Raw genomic sequence first — 7,748 nt, 5'->3', positions numbered from 1 at the left:
ATATATATAAATGATTTTCAATAACACATCGAACTTTAAGGCTCAATTAATCACATATATTTAAATGGAAAACACTTGAATTTAATAGTTAAAAACTATCCAAAACAATAATTGAAATCATGTTTAAGTAAAATCTCAATTCAATAATTAAGAACAATCTAAATTACTAAACATTTAAAAATTTGAAGTAGAGAGACCCACATGAGAATTTAATTTTTATCCTTGAAAGTATGGAAGAAGACATTGAAAGTTGAGTGAGTTTCACCCTACCAAGTTTAAGTTTAAATCAAAGTTTAAGTCCTGTGCGTTGCACGCTACATGTGTGTGTATATGCATGGAAATGATTTGAATTTAACATTTATTGCAGAAAAGAGGTGGCGTAGTCTTACCCTTGTCTAGCTAATCTTATTATAATCATTTTGTTTTGGGGGGGGGAGAGAGAGAGAGAGAGAGAGAAACGCTTCTTTGAAAAAAAAAAAAAGTCAGCGTATATAATATAATATTTGTAGGTACCTCTACCATCTTCCATTCAATTATATATATATATATATATATGTGCATTTTATGATACCTTAGTCTCACACAACATGCATTCATTATGTAACTTAAAAGTAAACATTCATTTATTTTTATTATTTATTTTAAGTAAATTAATAAAAAAATTATTTACATATGAATTTTGATTAAGCTGTTCATCGCACGGGCATAATGCTGGTCATTGTTAATTCATAAAAACTACAAATAAACTCATTTTCACACTCTATTACACAACTTGCTTAAAAATTAATGGTGAGTTATGAAAAAAAAAAGTTGGTATGTATGTATAAAAAGTAATGTGTCCTTAGATGTATTATTATTAATTTTAATGTTATTTTAACAAGTTTAGATATGCAAAATTTATTATCATCTTCTTCACAACTACTGTGTTCATTTTATAATTGTTCTTTATCATTAAATTAATAGATTAATTGGTTTTTTTGGTGTAGACAAAGTTTTAACACCAAATTTCTTTCTTGACAACTAGAATCTTTACTAATTGAGCTAACTAAAACCTATTATAACTATTGAGTTGATGTGATATAATTAGTATTAATAAAAATAGTGTTGGTAATGGACTCATAAGAGTAATATTACTCTTATCATAATTGGTCAAATAAACCGTTATAAACAGAAAATTATGAAAATTTTTGTATACCTACTCAAATTTTAGTGTTTATTACCTTTTGTTTTGAGGCTTATAGTTATTCTACAACCACAATCTTTATCAATACCATTTTTCATAACTATTCTACATGAAAAATTATAATTAACCATCTATCACTTTTACATTTACATTTAACTTTCTTTACTTCTCACATTCACGTTAAAACTGTGACAAATTGTTTTATTGTTGAAACTCCTTAATTTTGTCCATCACCTTAACACAGTTTTCCTCTTTTTGTTTTTTAAGTACTTTCTTCTTTTTTTAGGTTGAACTGTCTCAATCACCCAAAAAATATATATCACTGTCTTACTTTGTCTCCTTCTCCTAGTCATTAACATTGAATAACCTCTTACTTGTCAAAAACTAACTAATTAGACATTTAAAAGGGCCGATTAATGTGAGTTAAAGAATAGTAGAGGTGGATTCATCATTTGCTTATATCATCGTTAAAGAAAATTTGAAAGTCCCCCTTTTCCTTTCCTTAAATTACTTTTTCTTTTCTAGATTACTTTTTAAAATTACTTTAATTAGGACTTTCTTTTTTTGAGAAATTACTTTAGTTAGTACTTCTACTCTATGAACTTTTTATCCACTCTTTGTCAGTTAAAATCTATTCTCTCCCCAAACAAAAGATGTCGGTTGGGATTGATCATTAGGTAACTTTTAATTATAATTAAAAAAAAAATTAAGCACATGTTACTAATTGATAAATGTCGCAGTTGATAATATTGTTATATATATATATATAGTAGCAGTTGATAATTGTAGTATATATAAGTATATAACCACCCTTATTATGATAGTGACTTTTTTCTTGTGGTGCATAATGTTCAACCGTTCAAGTAAAATATTGCATGATTTGACTATTTCTTTTGGCAAGTACTATTACTAGAGTAGGACTTGTTAGGGGGTGGTGTTTCAAAAATACCTGATGCTTCGAGTACAACATTATTGAGCTTTCAATGAAAGCTGCACACGCTTTGAATTCTCTGATAGTGACATAAATTAAGTAGCATTTACATTTTTCTTTCAATGGGATGAAAATTGAACATATGATCTGACTACTTCAATCTTAGCTAGGCATCCCTGATCTTGTGCTTAATTGTAACCATGCAGCTAAGTTCATAGGTTTGAAGTCTCCAATTCCGTACAGATTGAGGGAAGATGGGGTCAATGACTTGAAATATGGCATGAACTTTGCTTTTGGAGGCACTGGTGTGTTCAATACGTTGGTTTCAGACCCAAACATGACCACCCAGATTGATTTCTTCCAAGAACTCATCAAAACTAATGCGTTTAACGCTTCAGACGTAGATTCCTCTATGGCACTCGTCACCTTATCTGGTAATGATTATAGTGCTTATGAGGTCTGGAATGGGACTACTCAGGTGAGAACTATACACACATATACATTATACATATATAATAATACAACAAATTACCATATTTTTGAAAAATTAGAACTAAGGGGAAGTATTGAAAAAATATATATAATTGATTAGTGTATAATTGATTAGCACTAGGGTTGTAAAACTCTCATCATAAATTGACCTTTCCATATAACTTATCCATTGCAGTCATAATGTTATTTGTAGATACATAAAAATTTTCACAACTTACTAAAATGTTTAGTTATAATTAAAACAATATAACATTTATGTAAGTTTACCTCTGATAGTCTAACACCATTTTAATTCTTGTATATCAATCAAAATATGTTATTTTAATAATTATGAAAAAAAAATTATATATGAAGATTGTTTAATCATAAATCAAGGTGGTTGAATTCAATTATTTTAATAAGAACATTTTGCACGCGGATGATGTCAAATAGGGATTGAGAATATTTGAGATTCAGCATTGGGTGCAATTGAAACCAAGGGTTGATATTAAAGGATAAATTTTTAAATTCTATCAGTTATTAGATTGGAAAATTTATTTAAAAATTAAAAACCATTTAGTCTAAGGATTGAGAAAAATATTACTAATTTTTTCTTTATACTTATCCCTTAGTTTCAAATGCAGTCTCTCTTAATAGGATTAGGATCTCTAGCTAGGGTTACATTATATAATTTTCATTAATTTAAAATTTTATATAATGTCACCTTATTTAAAATTTAAATTTCATTTCATAACAACTAATTTTAATTGATACTGAAACCCTTTATTGGATCTATTAACCACCACAACTTTATTGCTAAAAAATAAATAAATAAATAAATAATCATTACAAAGAACTATCATTTTCTGTCTATGCTCCATATTCCACTGCCTTGAGTTGTGCACCCTGAATTCTGAATCATGTGAATAAGTGTCCCCACCGTCATGACTTATACGTACCCCTCCAACATATATAGGACATCGGGAACACAAAAATGTTTGTATTTCATGTGGGAAAGTGACCACGTCATACCATTCTGCCCCCATCTCCCAGCTCCCAAAGTATGGTGAATTTTCGATTACGTGGAAAGAATTATTGCAGTGACGGTGATGTGTCTGTTTTTCACACGAGATTTATTATTGGACCTAGCTCTATGCAGAGATTGTTTATTTATTTTTTTTTTTTAACTGTGTCTAGCTATTTTATATATTTTGAAAATTAGAACATGCTTAACCCTTTTGGACAGTGTGATGATAAATTCTTAATGTGTTTGGACGATAGGTTGGAAAGAACATAAAATAAGTAAAATTTTAGATGATATTATTACAATGAATCATAACATAATTATATACAGGACTTGAACATATTATATTGGACTAATATACTTAATACATTTCTAATAAATATGTTTAATTTTTTTAGCTTTACACACACAAAGAAAAAATAGTGGAAAAGAGAAGAAATATGAATGAAAATGTGCCAATAAATATGATTTTATGACTCACACCTGGGCTTTCGTCCACTACAAGCAAAAATCAGGTGATAAATGATTGACAAAGGTTTTTAATTGTTGAAGTAATTTGAGTCATAATTTATACTGTTACAGCCAAAATGTTATATAAGAGCATTAGCATCCGCTGAAGCAGAAAAATTCTATTTTCACACACTAAAATAATTTAGTTTTGCTACTTTAATATAGCATTTAAAAATACACTTTACATCACATGTTTTATTTTCATGTTCTATTCATTTTTGTATTCTCTCTCTTCTTCTCCATCTACCACTCTACCTTCTCGATTTCTACCAATTGATCTCTACAGCAAGGTTTGAGAGAGAGAGAGAGAGAGAGAGAGAGAGAGAGAGAGAGAGAGAGAGAGAGAGAGAGAGAGGCCGGGTGAGAGAAGTCTTCAGTCTGAGACTAAGAGAGAAAAGAAAGTGGAGAAAAGGAGAGAGGATTTGAATAAAAAAATTAATTTACCTTTTACCGTTCCAAATTTGGAATGGTACTCTTCATCTATGTCAAATTTTTGGATATTTAGAACATCTCATGTAAGTGGCTTTTTAGTTTTTGATGTGTCAAATTTCACTTAATGTTAGAGCTCTAATAAAAAAAGTTTAGCTCTAATGCACTAAAAGTTGACACGATTCAAATATGCGATAAAAATTGAATACATATTCACTACTAGTGCTCTAATAAGGAAAATTTGGCTCCAGTGCACTGGAGAGTGACCCATTCAAACATATGATAAAAATATGATACATGTCCACTTTGGGTAGGCTCAAATTCAATGCACTGGATCACTACAGACAAGCAGTGTCCATATAATGATATATGAAACCTGCAAGAAAAGACAGCAAAATTAAGTTCTGTACACTTACACGTTTCTTGTCTCCTTTGGGCTGGTTCTGCGAATTTCATAAGAATGGGCCCAGTGTTTAGGTTAGGTGGATCTCTGTGGTTCCGGAAATCCTGGTCTCTGTCTTGTATCTGAACTCATTGGTCACTGTAAAATATATACATGTCAGTCATGTGTGACCCAATACTATTGGACTTATTTGGAGGGTCCATTGGCATCTTTTTATATCCGACAAATGAATTAAGTAAAAGTTATCAGATATTGGGATCCAATGGTTTATGGGCTCCCTTCATGGACCATAGTCTTTGATGTGTCTCACACCCCTCCACCCCTAAACATAAAAATAAAAAAACAAAAAACAAAAATATTGAGGTTTTTTTTTTTTTTTTTTTTTTTTTTTCCCAAACTTAAGATTCGATCACTATCTCATGTATAACGTAGGAACAGGATTCCCACGCTTGCAGTTAATGAAAAGACCTCCATGATTACTAGTCCTTATACTATTGTTAATTTTAATTTCATATTTCTTGTTTATTAACTTCATCTGATTTTAAAGCTTCCTTTTATATCTATAAGATAGCTCAACAACATTGTGTCAACTGCCAACTAAAACTATGTCTTAAGAAGACGTTTAAATGACTAATTGTCTCTTAGATATTCCAATTTAGTTTATTCACATTTGAAGTAGGATAAGGCTTCGGTTTTTATTCCAAAAAAGTAAACTTATTATCAGATTTCACTTTAATGAGTCTCGTTGAGTAGATCAAATATATGAAAAATCATTTAAAAAGAACTGCTCAAATATAAAATTTGATCAAACTTTATTAGATCTCTTATATATACATCTAAGTATTATCTCATCATTTGTTTTTCCTTCATGGTTATTGTTTATTTTATCATGAAAATATATAAAAAGCATGGTTATTAAGACCATATTATGCTAGTACTGAGCTTGCTATCTCAACCCATCCATTGTAGGGTTTTCCATCCTTCATTACCTCAGTGGTCAAGCAACTTAAAGTCAACTTGAAACGCATTCATGGCTTGGGTGTTAAGAAAATTGCTATGACAGCTTTACAGCCTTTGGGATGTCTCCCTAGGAGCACAATCAAATCCTCATTCCAACAGTGCAATGGAACAGAAAATTCACTTGTTAGCTTCCATAACCTTTTGTTGCAGCAAGCTGTGGCAAAGCTGAACAACGAAACCAAAGTTTCTACTTTCGTCATTCTCAATCTTTATGACTCGTTCATGTCCGTATTAGAGAATTAAGGAAACCAGACAGGTGATTATACATTTACTTTCATTTTCAAAATATATTTTTCATTGACGTATTTTCTTTCATTTCTGGAATATCAAGATCATCATTTCAATTGGGTTTGATCCATTTTGGTGTTCTAAGCTCAATCTCTAATTTGTATAGACTAAAATGCTGTCCAAACTACCCCTAAAGATTTTATTTTAATTCAAACTTTAAGGGTAAAAATGTAGCAATTCAAAAAATGAGGGACTAAATTGTAATTGGAGCAAACAATGAAGTAAATTGTTTGTCCACAAAATAACAAATCTGTTAATTAAGTCAAAATTTTAACTGTTTCATTTTAATTCACACCTTTAAGTACTGTCATTTTGAAAGTTTGTGGATAAAATAAAAGGTTTCATTTTACCCCCTTTTAAATGATGAAAGGAATGAATTTTATGCATGTACTTGGAATAGAACATGAAAATTTGCACGCTTTCAAAGTATCTTGGTTGGTTTGTTTGCTTGGGCCTTTGTCCTAAGTTATAAAAACCCTTGACCCATAAATCATGAGTGGCCATGCAGAGCCTTATTCGATTACTTTGGTTCACTTTCAGGAATCAAACAAATTGAATTCTAGTCTTATACTAATAGAGCAATATCTTCATCTTCAATTTGTGCAGGAAGTACAAAGTTTGAGAACCCACTGAAACCATGTTGTGGTGGTATAAGCAGTGAATATTACTGTGGAAGTGTAGATGTGAATGGGACCAAGAAATACACAGTATGTGATGACCCCGAAGCAGCATTCTTTTGGGACTCAGCTCATCCTACACAAGAAGGATGGAGTGCTGTGTATTCAGCTTTGCAAACCACTCTTGAACAACTTTAATTACTAGACTTAACAAGAACGACGAGGTTTAAAAATTATTGTGGGGTAATTTGTTTGTTTTGTAATTTCCTAGTTTCTATTATGTCTTTATTTGTCTGTGAAGCCATTTTTGTTCAGTTGTAACTTGTAATATGGTTTGGAGTTAGGTCATATGTAAGAATGAAATAAATAAATTTGCATAATCAGCATTAACATGGGATCAGCCCCATTTGTCCTAGGTGTAGTCGAGTCCACAATTCACGTTTTGCGGGATTGCCCTTGGGCTGTTCAATATTGGCACTCACTTCTTGAGTTCCTTTATCAATCTGATTAGATGGTCCTTCCTATTCACACATTATAAGACTAAGAGGCTAATGCAGCAGCTGATGGACTAGGGGGGAGCTTGCAACCAGACAAAATTTTTGTATTTGAGTCTTGCCCGAGCTTTTTGTATGATAAGTATTTCAAGGATATTTGTCAAGTTGGCACTCTTAGAAAGTGCCCTATAACTGTTGGGGAAAAATCCAAATCCCCTCTATGTCTATGTGTGAATTAAAATATATAACAACCAAGCAATAGCAATATTATAGAAACAAAAAAAAAAATCTAGCAAACACCACATAAACACAACCACACAAAAACACCAAATAATACGTAGAAAACCCTTTAATGTAGAGGAAAAAACTACGGAGCAG

The 7,748-nt window shown here is 30.9% G+C and overlaps 1 pseudogene; it reads left to right on the top strand.

Moving 5' to 3' along the window:
• The first annotated feature begins 2,332 nt into the window (after positions 1–2,332).
• Positions 2,333–7,266, top strand: LOC112032074 (GDSL esterase/lipase At5g03610-like; annotated as a pseudogene).
• The last annotated feature ends 482 nt before the right edge of the window (positions 7,267–7,748 follow it).

The sequence above is a fragment of the Quercus suber genome, unplaced genomic scaffold (assembly GCF_002906115.3).
Source record: "Quercus suber isolate HL8 unplaced genomic scaffold, Cork oak 2.0 scaffold_693, whole genome shotgun sequence".
Taxonomy (NCBI): Eukaryota; Viridiplantae; Streptophyta; class Magnoliopsida; order Fagales; family Fagaceae; genus Quercus; species Quercus suber.
Note: the sequence above shows the minus strand (reverse complement) of the source record. Positions and strands in the feature narration are given on the sequence as shown.